This window comes from Alligator mississippiensis, chromosome 5, assembly GCF_030867095.1.
Source record: "Alligator mississippiensis isolate rAllMis1 chromosome 5, rAllMis1, whole genome shotgun sequence".
Taxonomy (NCBI): Eukaryota; Metazoa; Chordata; order Crocodylia; family Alligatoridae; genus Alligator; species Alligator mississippiensis.
This window is the reverse complement of record NC_081828.1, coordinates 100,072,754-100,085,119: the sequence shown is the minus strand read 5'-3', so window position 1 is coordinate 100,085,119 and position 12,366 is coordinate 100,072,754. Positions and strand designations below refer to the sequence as shown.

At 46.0% G+C, this 12,366-nt stretch overlaps 1 protein-coding gene across 7 annotated transcripts in view; it reads right to left on the bottom strand.

Moving 5' to 3' along the window:
- FBXL7 (F-box and leucine rich repeat protein 7) overlaps positions 1 to 12,366 on the bottom strand; it is a 364,587-nt gene that overhangs the window by 231,354 nt on the left and 120,867 nt on the right. Inside the window, exons 2-3 of one of the 7 annotated variants that reach the window (XM_059728619.1) lie at positions 9,093 to 11,046; positions 6,684 to 6,790 (exon numbers count right to left, since the gene is read on the bottom strand). The exons of 4 other annotated variants lie outside the window; for them this stretch is intronic. The gene's annotated coding sequence lies outside the window, so the exon portion shown is untranslated. Of the gene's footprint in view, positions 1 to 6,683; positions 6,791 to 9,092; positions 11,047 to 12,366 lie in introns of those variants that run through there. 2 more of the 7 variants (XM_059728621.1, XM_006260962.4) reach the window with 2 other exon arrangements.

Genomic DNA, 12,366 nt, shown 5'->3' with positions numbered 1-12,366 from the left:
TTAATACCAACAGGAAGTTTTTATAATGAAATGTAGAAGAAAACTGAAGCTCACATTGCTATGTTTAGTTATTAGTTAAATTTGTTTGTAAAAGCAAATATTATACTGTGCCTGGCTTTCAATTAATGCCATGAATACATTTCAGAGAAGAAGGAAATAAAGCTCGCTCATTTCGGTTCACAAAAGTTCTGTTCCATCTGCCTAGGTGCTCCTAAGAACAGATGATAAATTTGTAAGGTCAATTACTTCAGGACAGAAGTTCAAGAGCCACAAATCAGGAGATTACTCCTGAACTACTCCTTGTCCTTTACCCTGACCAGTATCCTTCAAAAAACGGTGAGAAATCTTCACGCTTCCCAGGTCATACACATCTAATGAGAACTTGCAAAGAACATTTTTTTTGCTCCGTTGCTCCACCTCTTGATGTAATTATGATCTTAGAGTTCATGTACTATCCATGTAGCTGAAGTTTTCCAGCTATAGCATAAAGCCAGTCAGCAGCAGTAAAAATTTTCTCACTCTGCCTTCCAAACATTTCCAAAAGGGCAGACATTGGAGGTCACAGTACTCAGTCTGTGGGCCTCAATATCTAAGTTACTCTGTTACTTCAATGAAGTTTCTCTAAACTAAAAAAAGGTGAGCAGCACAGATGCACTGCAGCCCCTTATTCTGCCCAGTCTGGAATTTCCCTTTAAAACATTTGGATTCCAAAATAGAAAAGAGAACCTAAACTGACCACTGAAGCAGCAACCTGGTACCTACTTTCCACCTAGCCAAGAGGGCTGTGCAAAACAGCACCGTTTCATTTCGACTTCTATTTACCCTTTTCAAAGGAACAGTGTTTCATTTTGCTGCTCTGAAGCACTGTTCCGTTTCGTTTTGTCAAAACTGTTTCTCCGTTTCGACATTTTGCCCATAGGGGAATAATGGGGAATAACAAAAATGCCTGTAAACTTTGTCATTTCTTGCCTGATTCAGATGAAAATTACAGAGACGGTAGCCCCTTCTGAGGGCATGAAGCCTGCCAAGTTTCAAGGAGATAGGTGCAGGGGTTTTTGTGAAACTTCACCTCAAACTGTTCAAAGCAAAACTTGTCGGCAGGGGCAGCATACTGTCATCCCGCACACAGATCTGGGGGCCTGCTCCCCACGGGAGGAGTCTGGCACAGCCCCACAGCCCTCCCAGGAGGTGTGGGTCCTGGATCTGTGTGCAGGATGACAGCAGGCTGCTGCTGCTGGATGGAGCCAGCTCCAACACTGGGTTCTTGTTGGTGCTTGGCGCAGGCTGTGACAGGCAGACTTGGGTGCTGGTGCTGGCCCCAGCCAGCAGGAGCAGCGCACTGTTATCCACATGCTCCACGGCTGGTGAGTGCAGAACTTAAAAAAAAAACCAAAAAAACCCCCACCATGTTCACCAGCTCTGGTAGTGACAACTGAGGCCCCCCGAGGGCTCATGGCAGAGCCTCCCCCCCCCCCAAACCTCAGTGGGGGGCAGCAGGGATCACCCCCCACTTGACATCCGCATGGCAGCTGCCCCATGGCGCGGGTGCAGCGTGGCTCAGCAGAGTGCCACGTGCTGTTCAAGAGCTGGGGCAGATCCACCTGTCAGCTGGAGCTCCTCATTTGATTCCCCGTCTCTCTGATCATTTCCCCAGCTCTTCCTGGTGGGGCATGGGCCCCTGGATCTGCACGCTGGGTTTCAGCAGGTTGTTGACTGGGGAGATAGCTCAGAGCCACTGTCATCCCCAGCTGGCAGTGGCAGCCTGCTGTCATCCTGCATCATCTAGGGGTCTGCACCCCCCAGGAAGAGCTGAGGGAAGCAATCAGCGAGCTGGAGGAAAGATGGGGGATCTGGGGAATCGAACTGGGAACTGGGGGAAATGTTCAGAAACCTGAAGATTCCCCCAGCCCCTGGATCAATTCACCAGCTCTTCCTGCGTTTCAACAGGCTTCCACTGCAGGCTGAGGCCAGTGGCAGCACTGCAGTCCAGCGCTCTGTGCATGCTGCGCTGAGCAGCTGCCACTGGCCCCAGCCTGCAGTAGCAGCCTGTTGAAACCTCATGTGCAGATCAAGGGCCTGCACTCCCCAGGAAGAGCTGAGGAAATGATCAGCAGAGCTGACAGAAGCGATCAGAGAGCTGGGAAATCGAACTGGGAGCTCGATGTCAATATCAGAGCAGTCCTTCCCCCCACCCTTAGTTTGTTAGCTGCAAGCAAGCCCAGTTTTGAAACGCAAAACGTTTCAAGTGCCCTCGTTTTGTTTCGATGCTGTTTCAAAGCCTTTTGTTTCATTTCAATTTCACTGTTTCTAGCTCAAAACAGCTTCAAAATGAAATGCCTATTGAAATTTCGCACAGCCTTACTAGCCAACCACAAAAGGCGGTCAAGTCTGCCCGCTGTATTGGCAGTACGTACTGTTATGCACTGGATTGGTCAGGTCAGCAAGTACTACGAGAGCTGGATCACAAGTCATGATTCTTTTCAATGGTTAAAGGTTAAAATAAACTCTAAGCCAAGATACTCCTATTGTCTGACTTTAACAGCAGAGTTAAGCCAAGGTTATGCATTTCAGAAGATCATATAATAAAGATTTGCTATGGGTCTCAACCTGGACTTCACTCTTGAACAAGCACAGCAATTCATGCATAACCGAAGCATGCAGTTCTTTAGCAAGTAACAATTCAGGAACAATGCATATGCAAAGTTGTAAGCACACAAAAGAAGACTTGGGGACTGAATTACCAAGCTGTGATTGAAAAGAGTAATCTAATCATAGTTCTATAAACGATTCTTCTGGTGCTGTGATATGTGACTAAATGCTAAACCTCATGCGTGCTTTAACAGATGTAGCCCGGGTACACCCAGGGGTGTGCCCTGTTTGCAAGTGGAAGGGATGGGGTAGTCAGGCAAGAGTGCTGTGAGAGGCATCTGCCACTGGGGAGCAGTTCTCTCTTCTCTCTATATAGAGCCAGGCCAGGACAATGTACTTAATTATATACAAATGTATTGCTATGCAAAAATAAATATAGATGAGAGACATTAAATATTTACAGTAGAATTAGTATATGACACCATATACAATAATCTGCAATCAACACATTGTACTACTTTGAGGAACTGCAAAACATAGAACAGGTAACTGGGAACTCAGTGCAGGTGATCCACAGCACAGGCAATAATTAACCTCCTTGCACAGATGAACATTAACACCCTGGAACAGGCAAGTCAAGGCAACAACACAGTACACACAAGCTGATTTTCACATAAGCATCAACTCAGATAAACCCAGGTAAGTTGAGGTAGCAATGCAATAGATGTACACAGGCAACAATACTGGTAATTTCTGATAATAGGCAGTAAACGTATATAGGTAATAAAACAGGTAAACCAATATAAGTCCCCTTAAGGAGTACCCTTAACTATATTAACATCAACAATACAAAGCAAATATCAATTACAAAATGAGAGATGCACTCAGCATCCCACAGGGTGCCCCTGGAGCCCCTACCCTTTAGCACCCCAGGATGTGGATACCCCCCCCCCAAAATGGAGGGTGGAAGCTGCAGACCCCCCAAGCCTGCCTCCCCTGTGGGACCCGCTTCCCCAGCAACCCACATTCCTGCTCTGAAGCTAACAAGGCTCGTCCCCAGGTGGCCAGTCCCACAAGGGCTTCTCTCTGGCGGTGCCTCTGGCTCCTCTCAATCACCTGGTGCCACGCTCTGGGCCCACCCGGCCTCCCACCAGGGGTCCTTCCCCTTCCTAGGACCTGCTCTGGGCACTGGGGCTCTTCTAGTTTAATGCTGAGCCACACTGTGGGGCTCCGGTTACCTGGCCTAGAGCCAGGGCTAACTTGAGTAGTCTCAAGCTGCTCTCAAGGTCAAATCTCTGTGCACCGACCTGTGCACTGTATGGGGCCCAAGCAGCCTCAAGCCACTCCCAGGGCCAGCTCTCCACGAGCCAATACGTGCATCACCCCACACAGCTGCTTGCCAGGTTCACAGGCTCAAGCCACCTTGAGCAGCTCCCAGAGCCTGAGCACCATGCGCCGATCCACACACCGTCAAGGCTCAGGCAGGGTCCCGATGACGGTTTTCTCCAGAGCTCATCTCTCCTCACCATGTCTCCCCCAGCATACCAAGCACACACTCCTTTTATACGCTTCAAGGGCTCTGCCCCTGAAGTCCGGTGGACCTATCATGCTGCAGTCCACAATCCGGTCAGGGAGCTCCTCTTCCCCTCCCTTTGGGAAAGGGGTGGTACCCGCCTTCCCAATTGGTGGATTGGCTCCACCAGTCGGAATTGAGGATTTGAGCCCCTGGATGTGTTAGACTTACCCGATCAAGCTCCATCACACAGACAATGCATAATTAGGAACCTAATATCCTGTTTAAGATATACAATATAAAAATTGCCAGAATGCATACCCTTAACCCACAGAAACTATTTCCAACCTTTTCTTTTCCTGTAAAGCAAATATTCAGTTTAAGCTAACAACATGGTTGTTAGAATCTGAATCACAAATGGCTGTGTACCCTCAATTTTCTGTGCCCTCCCAATAGATTAGACCCATTATGTCTGGGTGTATAAGAACTTCATTTAAAATGTTTATACTTTCTTAACAGGCCACCTACCTTATTGCAGTGCATCTTCAGCCAATGTATACACAATGACAGTATTTTCAGTCTACTCCACTTCAAACATTATTCAGCGACTTTCCTGGAATTGGACTTTCCAGTCTGGTTCTATTTCAACCTTTTCTCTTTACCAGAAGTTAGTGAAATCCCGCACAAGTATCCCAAGACATGGAATTCTTCCATTAAAAAGGGCACTGGTCTCTTGTGATACCCACTGGACTGAAAATGGAAATGCCTTTAAAAAGCACAAGGTCCCAGTAGTGTTAGAGGGTGCAGTACCATAGCAGTTGAGCAGTTGCACTGGTGTTTGGTTGGCAGAAGTTCAGCTTGCTGGTCTACCCTAGCATTGCTTTCACACACAAGCTTTGGAACAAGTCCATTTATCAAATCTGCCTTGGTGCTATATTAGGTTGGCTTGTAAACTAAAAACAAAGAGGGGAAAAAAAGCAATGCAACTTAACAGAGTTAACAATTTTCTCACTATAGTTTCATGTATGTGGTATAGAAGTGGAAGGTAGACCAAAAAAATTACTGTGATATCTGAAGGTTTCACTGGAGGCTACTATGAAGCTAGGCACATTCTGAAACATTAAGACTGTTCCAATTAATTCTTTGCACTAAAATCAATTGTCAGGTTTACCCCAAGACAATAATAATGCTTCACAAATTTTTTTATTTTTTTTTAAAGAGGTGAGACAATGAAAAACAGGCATAGGTCTTCCCTATTCAATATCTCTTTAAAGGTATTTCATTATCATTTGGAACAACCGGAAGATTGTTCCCATTTCCTTATGCAGGAAAGTTATGAAGAGTTTTCAGTCAGCTATGTGTCTTAGCCAATGGATAACAGACTATATCAAGCAAGATGGACATAATAGTTTGTGCACAAAATAATGTACATTTTGCATGTTCAATATGGAAAGGGATTTGTGATGGTATTATTTTAGAATTAATTCTAAAATACCATATTTTGTTGCATACAACTCCAAAATAAGACATGGACCTTGTTTCTGGAAGGCAGAAAGTAGGAAAAAAGATTTTTCCAGAACTATGGTCTGGAGCTGGCTGTCCTGAAAAATGGTTGCCTCTTTCCTCCAAGGACAGCAAGAAAGAGGGGTGGAGCCCAGTGTTAATCCTTTCACAGCTGTTAACTAATTGGCAGCTATCCTTGGATGCTGTCATGCCTCTACCGCTGTGTGGAGGGTTGCATCTAACCTACACTCCTAGACTTTCATTTTCAGATTGCACCATCTGATATTATAACAGTATTTACCGATTCTTGCCTCTTTTAAAAAATAATTTTTTATTTTATTTTTATTTTTTTAAGAACTTGTCTGACCAATTACGAGACACGTCATACACAACATCTGCACAGTCCTGATATTCTTGAAAGGAGAGGAGAGTTCCTAGATCCCCGTTTTCTCCTCGAATATTACTTCTGTTTGCGCCCTTCATCAGACCTCCCCTGTTTTGTTAGTCCTGCTGGTCTCCTTCACTTCCCGAGAGTCTCCTCTCCCCAGGGTTTCTTTGTCCCCGCTCTCGCTGGCCCCGCCCCTCCCTCTCCTGTGGCTCGCCTGATCATCACGGAGCAGGTGCTCCAGAATCTCTGTGCTCCTCCTGTGTCTCCATCTTTCTTTTTTGGACCCTTCTCCTGCTGGGAGTCTTTTGTTTATTCTCACTGTCTCTTCACACATCCTCCCCCTGAAGATGCCACTAGGCACCTTACATTCCAGCCTCCCGTTGCAGTCTCGAAGTGCGGGGGTCTCACCTAAGCGAGTAATGTGAGCTGGGGAAGGGTCGTCATCGCGATGACACCAGGACAAGAAGTCTGCCATGACACTGAATTTAGGCCCAGCCATGCCAATGTGGAAATGGAAGCATTGTAAGGCAATGGCACAGCGGGCGATCCATGCATTGTCAGTTTGTGTGGTCTGCAGCCACTTTAAAGGGGTGATCAGTAACTAATGTGAACATGCGGCCCAGGAGGTAGTACTGAAAATATTCTATGCCCCATTTGATAGCTAAGCACTTCCGCTCAGCTGTGGCATACCTTTGCTCCTGCGGATTCAATTTTCTGTTGGCATAGGCAATTGGGCATTCCACACCGTCAGTCACTTGAGTTAACACCACTCCCAGGGCATGATTAGAGGCATCCATCTGCAGGATGAAAGGACGTGTGAAGTTGGGTCTTTGAAGGACCATGTTCTTACATAAAGCTTGTTGTGTTTTCCGAAAAGCTTCCAAAACAGTACACATTCCACTGTATGGGTCTGTTACCTCATCCCTTTAAGAGTGGTTAATGGAGCTGTCACTGCTGTGAAATGGGGAATGAACCGGCGGTAATAACTGACCCATCCTAGGAAGGCCTGCATTTGTTTCTTTGTTTGGGGTGGTGAATAGTCCTGAATAGCCTCTATTTTGTCCGTGAGTGAACGAATACACCCCTGTCCAACCATAAAGCCCAAGTATTTGGTTTCAGCTTTCCCTAATGCACATTTGCGTGGATTCACAGTTAAACTGGTCAGTCTTAATTCCTGAAGAACTGCCCAAAGGGTGTTTAAATGTTGGCCCCAGTCATCAGCATAAACTATAATATCGTCCATATATGCTGCGGCATAGTGCTGATGTGGTGCCAGGACCCAATCAATTAATCTTTGGAATGTTGCTGCAGCTCCATGTAGGCCAAATGACATAGACCTGGATTCGTACAGTCCCCAGGGAGTGCCAAAAGCAGTTTTCACCTGGTCTTCTTTCCAGACAGGAATCTGCCAATAGCCCTTAGTTAGATCTAAGGTAGATGTGAATTTGGCCCTTCCAACTCTTTCTAATAATTCGCTTATCTACAGCATGAGAAAAGCATTGAATTTTGATATTGCATTAAATTTTCTGAAGTCCACACACAATCGTAGTGAGCCATCTTGTTTGGGCACAGCTATTAATGGGCTATGCCACGGGCTACGCGATTGTAATAATTCCCAGAGCCAACATCTTGTCAATCTCTGCTTTTATCATATCATACCGATGATATGGAATTCTCCTCCATTTTTCCCTAATCACTTTCCCCTCAGGGCTGATAGTTTTGTGATTTATTCCTTTAGCATATCCTGGGGTTTCGTTAAACACATCTCCAAATTGGTTTATTATGAGCTTTAACTATTCTTTTTGTTCTACTGTCAGTTGGTCTCCTAAACCTACTCATTTTACAGCTTCCTGTCCCCTTTTGAATTTGGTTGTTTTGGTTTCTGGCTCTGGCTGTTCTCTTATTTGGGTCCCAAATAAACACACTGGTTCATTCCATGTTTTCAACAACTTGACATGAAAAATGTATTTGTCTTTTTTGTGTCTGGGGCGTAAGATTTCATAAATTGACAGGGCCCACTCACCTGATTATCTCCAACGGTCCTTGCCAACAAGTTAAGAATTTACTCGTCACACTGGGTAGTAGTACTAACACTGTTTGCCCTTCCCATAGTTCTTTTTGTCGGGTCCCTTTGTTGTAATTGATTTGTCGTCTCCCTTGTGTTCATTGGAAATGTTCTCTGGCTACCTCCCCTGCTTTCTGTAATCTTTTCCTCAACTCTTGCACACACTTGGTTGGTTGTGCCCCCGTAGGTTCCCCTTTCTCCCATTCCTCCCGTACCACATCCAACAGGCTTCGTGGTTGGTGGTCGTATACCAGTTTGAACAGGGAAAACCCAAGGGAAGATTGCGGGACTTCCCTTACTGCGAATAACAGGGGTGGTACTAACAAGTCCCACTTTCATGGTTCTTCTTGAGCGCAATGTCGTAGCATATTTTTGAGAGTCCCGTTAAACCTTTCTACCAACCCATTGGTTTGGGGGTGGTATACAACTGCGTGCTAGTGTCGCATTTTGAGTACGTGGCATAGACTTCTCCTTACATCGGACTTGAAGTTCGTCCCTTGGTCAGAGATTATTTCGTTTGGTATACCCACTCTTGATACCCACTTCATCAATTCCTCTGCTACCTAAGGTCCTGTAACTGCGTAGAGGGATCACTTCAGGGAACCTAGTGGCGTAGTTTATTAAGACTAGCAAGAATTGGTAGCTCGCAGAACTTTTTGGTAGCGGCACTATTATATCTAGGGCTATTTGGGCAAAGGGCTCTTTCATTACCAGCATTGAACATGAGGGTACTTGAGGAGGTTTTTGGAGGCTGACCCGCTGACAATTAGGGCAAGCTCTACAGAAGTCTTCACCTGCTCATAGAGTCGGGGCCAGAAACACTATTTAGTCAGTCTAGCCTCTGTTCTGTTCTTCTCCATGTGTCCTCCCAACGGATTTGTACGTGCCAATTTCAATAAAGAGTTTCTATACCCCTGGAGATTTAGAAGTTGTGGTATCTCTACTCCATCAAGTTGGCCCAATGTAATTCTATGCAATAGACCCTTCCTTATTTAGTATCTAGGTAATGCGTGACACCACTTGGGGCTTATTACCTGTTAGTCTTGTCTGGCCAATTCCATCTGGATAATGGCTCGGAATAGATCTTCTCCCTGTTGGGCTTCCCTGAAGTGAGCACTACTTGCAAAACTCTCTAGATCAAATCCTTCTGGCACGGCTGGAGCTTCTCACTCTTCTCCCACCAGGCTCATCCGTTTTTCCTCTTGAGCTCTCACTGTATCCAACACATGGTAAAATTTCCGTCCAATCTCGACCTAATATCATCGGATACGGTAGATACTTGGCTAGCCCGACAGGCATTTCTCTCATGACACCCAATACTTCCACCTGATACTTCTTCCGTGGATACGCTGATGGTTGCCCGTACATAGAAATCATCTTAACCGCATCCACTCATGGAGCCCAGTCCCTTGGAGCCAGGTCTGCCCTAACTAAGGTCTGTGCGCAACCCATGTCCACGATGGCTGGCACTTCTTCCCACCTACCAAATTGTTGGTTTATCCTTCGGTTTCTCCCCGCCTGTTTTACCAATACTACAGTCCATCATCTCTACCTGTCCATTGTCCCTCTGCTCGTTGCACAGTATCCTGGCATCAAACAACGCCTCCCGTCCACGTTGGCTCTGGCAAGGAACATTCGTATATTCTCTTGCCATGTGCCCTATCCGTCGACACCGGAAACACACTATTGATCTCATTTCCCATGGTTCTTTATGATCTGCCTCTGGTGATACGGGGTCCGGCCTTCCTTTGATACCCTGTTTTCGATTGCCTTCTTGTGCGCTGTCAAAATCTTCAGCTAATCTGAAGGCCTCTGCAGACGACTTTGGGCAGTGACAATGCACCCACTGCTGTGTGCCTTAATCTAGGTCCATTAAAAACTGTTCCAGTAAAATCTGATTGCACAGATCCACTTTAGATACCTCTTGGGGTCTCAGCCACTTGTCTAATAGGTCTCTAAATGCTGGAGTAGTATCCACGGGGACTTATCCTCTCTTCTCTTCTTCATTCGAAAGGCTTGATTCTATCGCTCTGGGTTGTTGTTCAAAAAATACACGATTTCCTTTTTTACTCTGTCATAGTCGACTGCTTCACCCCAGGGCACAGCTCAATAAGAGGCCTGGGCTCTTCCGATCAGTAATACCCCCAATTGACTGGCCCATCTACTCTGATCCAAACCCGAGGCCAAGGCGGCTCATTCGAAACCCTTTCTGGAGAGTTATCCTGCGGAGTCATCTTGGGTACCTTCAACTCCACTTGATTCTGTTGAGTCCATGCTTGCTGCTGGAGCCACTTTTCCTCAAGAGCAATTTGTCAAGTTGCTTCTTCTTGTTGTTGTAGCAGCTGACTGACCAGATGTAAGGTCTGCTAAAGCGGTTCAGAACTCCCCATTGCACCTGGCTGCATTTCAATGTGTTCTTTGCGACTTAAGCTGTTGTCAAAGTTCCTAGCCAATGCACCACTTGTGGGGGTTGCGTCTACCAGTAACCCAGTGTACAGTCCTAGACTTTCATTTTCAGTTTGTACTGTCTGATATTATAAACGGTATTTACCGACTCTCACCCTTTTTTCTTTTTTAAGAACATGTCTGACCAATTAAGAGAGACATCAGACACAACAACATCTGCACAGTCCTGATATCCTTGAAAGGAGAGGAGAGTTCTTAGGTCCCTATTTTCTCTTCCTCAAAAATTACTTCTGTTCGCTCCCTTTGTCAGAGCTCCCCCATTTTGTTAGTCCCACCAGTCTCCTTCACTCCCTGGGAGTCTCCTCTCTCCGGGCTTTCCTTGTTCCCTGCTCTCACCGGCTCCACACCTCTCCTCCAGTATCTATTTCTCCTCGGCTCTGCCCCTCTCTCCCGCGGCTCGCCTGATCATCATGGAGCAGCTGCTCTGGAATCTCCGCGCTCCTCCTGTGCCTCCGTCTTTTTCTTTTTCAGATACTTCTCCTGCCAGGAGTCTTTTGTTTATTCTTGCTGTCTCTTCACACCCTGCAAAGAAAATCAGCTTCTGTGTAAGACAAGCTCTCTTGTACTGGGGGCTGATTTTGGGGGAAAGTGTGTGTGTGGTATGTGAGTAAATATGGTAAATATTTGTGCATGTATTTTTTATTATTTTTTTTTTAGAATTTTTCATACAAATTAACATATAAAAACATGATGCATCACCACCCATAGAAGAGCAAGTATCTTTATTAACAAAGGAAAAAATATGACCAAAATTCAGAAAAGGGGTCTTTTGTAGTGCTTCAAGCATCACAGAAAAAAATATATATGAAATTTCTAGTGATGAGCAACAGTAGCAATTCCCTGAGAAAGCTACAGACTTATTCTTTTCAAAATCCAAGTACTCTCTTCTGGATTACTGGGAATCCAACAGAGAATTGAACTTTCACAAAATCAGACGAGCTGAAATCCTAACAAGCACTTGCACCCCCTGCATAAAGCCCAGTTTCAGGCAAGCACATAGCTGTAAGCATATTAAGCATGTTCTAATATTCCTTTCCTGAATAAAGCTGATTTTCCTGATTCAACAGGTAGAAATTTTATTAACTTTTTGATTACGTTAAGCGATTATGAAGATAAATCAAGAGATTACTGGTCTGTTTTCACTGGGGCCTCAACAAGCTCTCCAATTATGCAAGTGATGCTTTGCAAACACGCATGTGCATGTGTTCCAGAGATCTAACATTTGCAATACTAGAATCTGAATGCAAATACAGTTTAGGTACTACTTCCTCTAGGAAGTATGACCTGCCAGTGATACTGTCTTATTTGTATCTATATCTTACCTATATCTACACACATGCATCTTTAAGAAGGATCCTCCTTGGCTCCCTCTTCTCCCCCCCCAAAAATCAGTATCTATCTATAGGCCCCCAATAGAGATTTTGGCAGCCCGATACCGATAGCCGATTATTAAGGAGGCATATTGTCCAATGCCGATCCAATTTCCAGTACAGGTGCGTCAGTTGTGGTGGAAGGGGGGGGGGGGGAAGGAATGCCCCCTGCGGTGAGGGAGGGAGTGGGGCAGGGGCAGACTGCCCAGTTGGGGTGGGGTGCAGGATGGAGCCACGACTTATCCAGGGGCACACGGGGGCAGCTCCCACCGCTGTGTGCACCCTGGGAGGGCATGGGGGCGGGGGGGTCATGTGCCCCCAGATCTGCATGGGGCAGGATGGGGCAGGCTTGTGCCAGGGCTGTGCTGGGCTCTTCTCAGCAGGAGCTGAGTTCAGGGCGGGCAGCGGCAGCTCTGGGAGGGGGAAGCTATGGGAGGGGGCTACAGCAAAATATTGGATGGCTGCAGCCCCC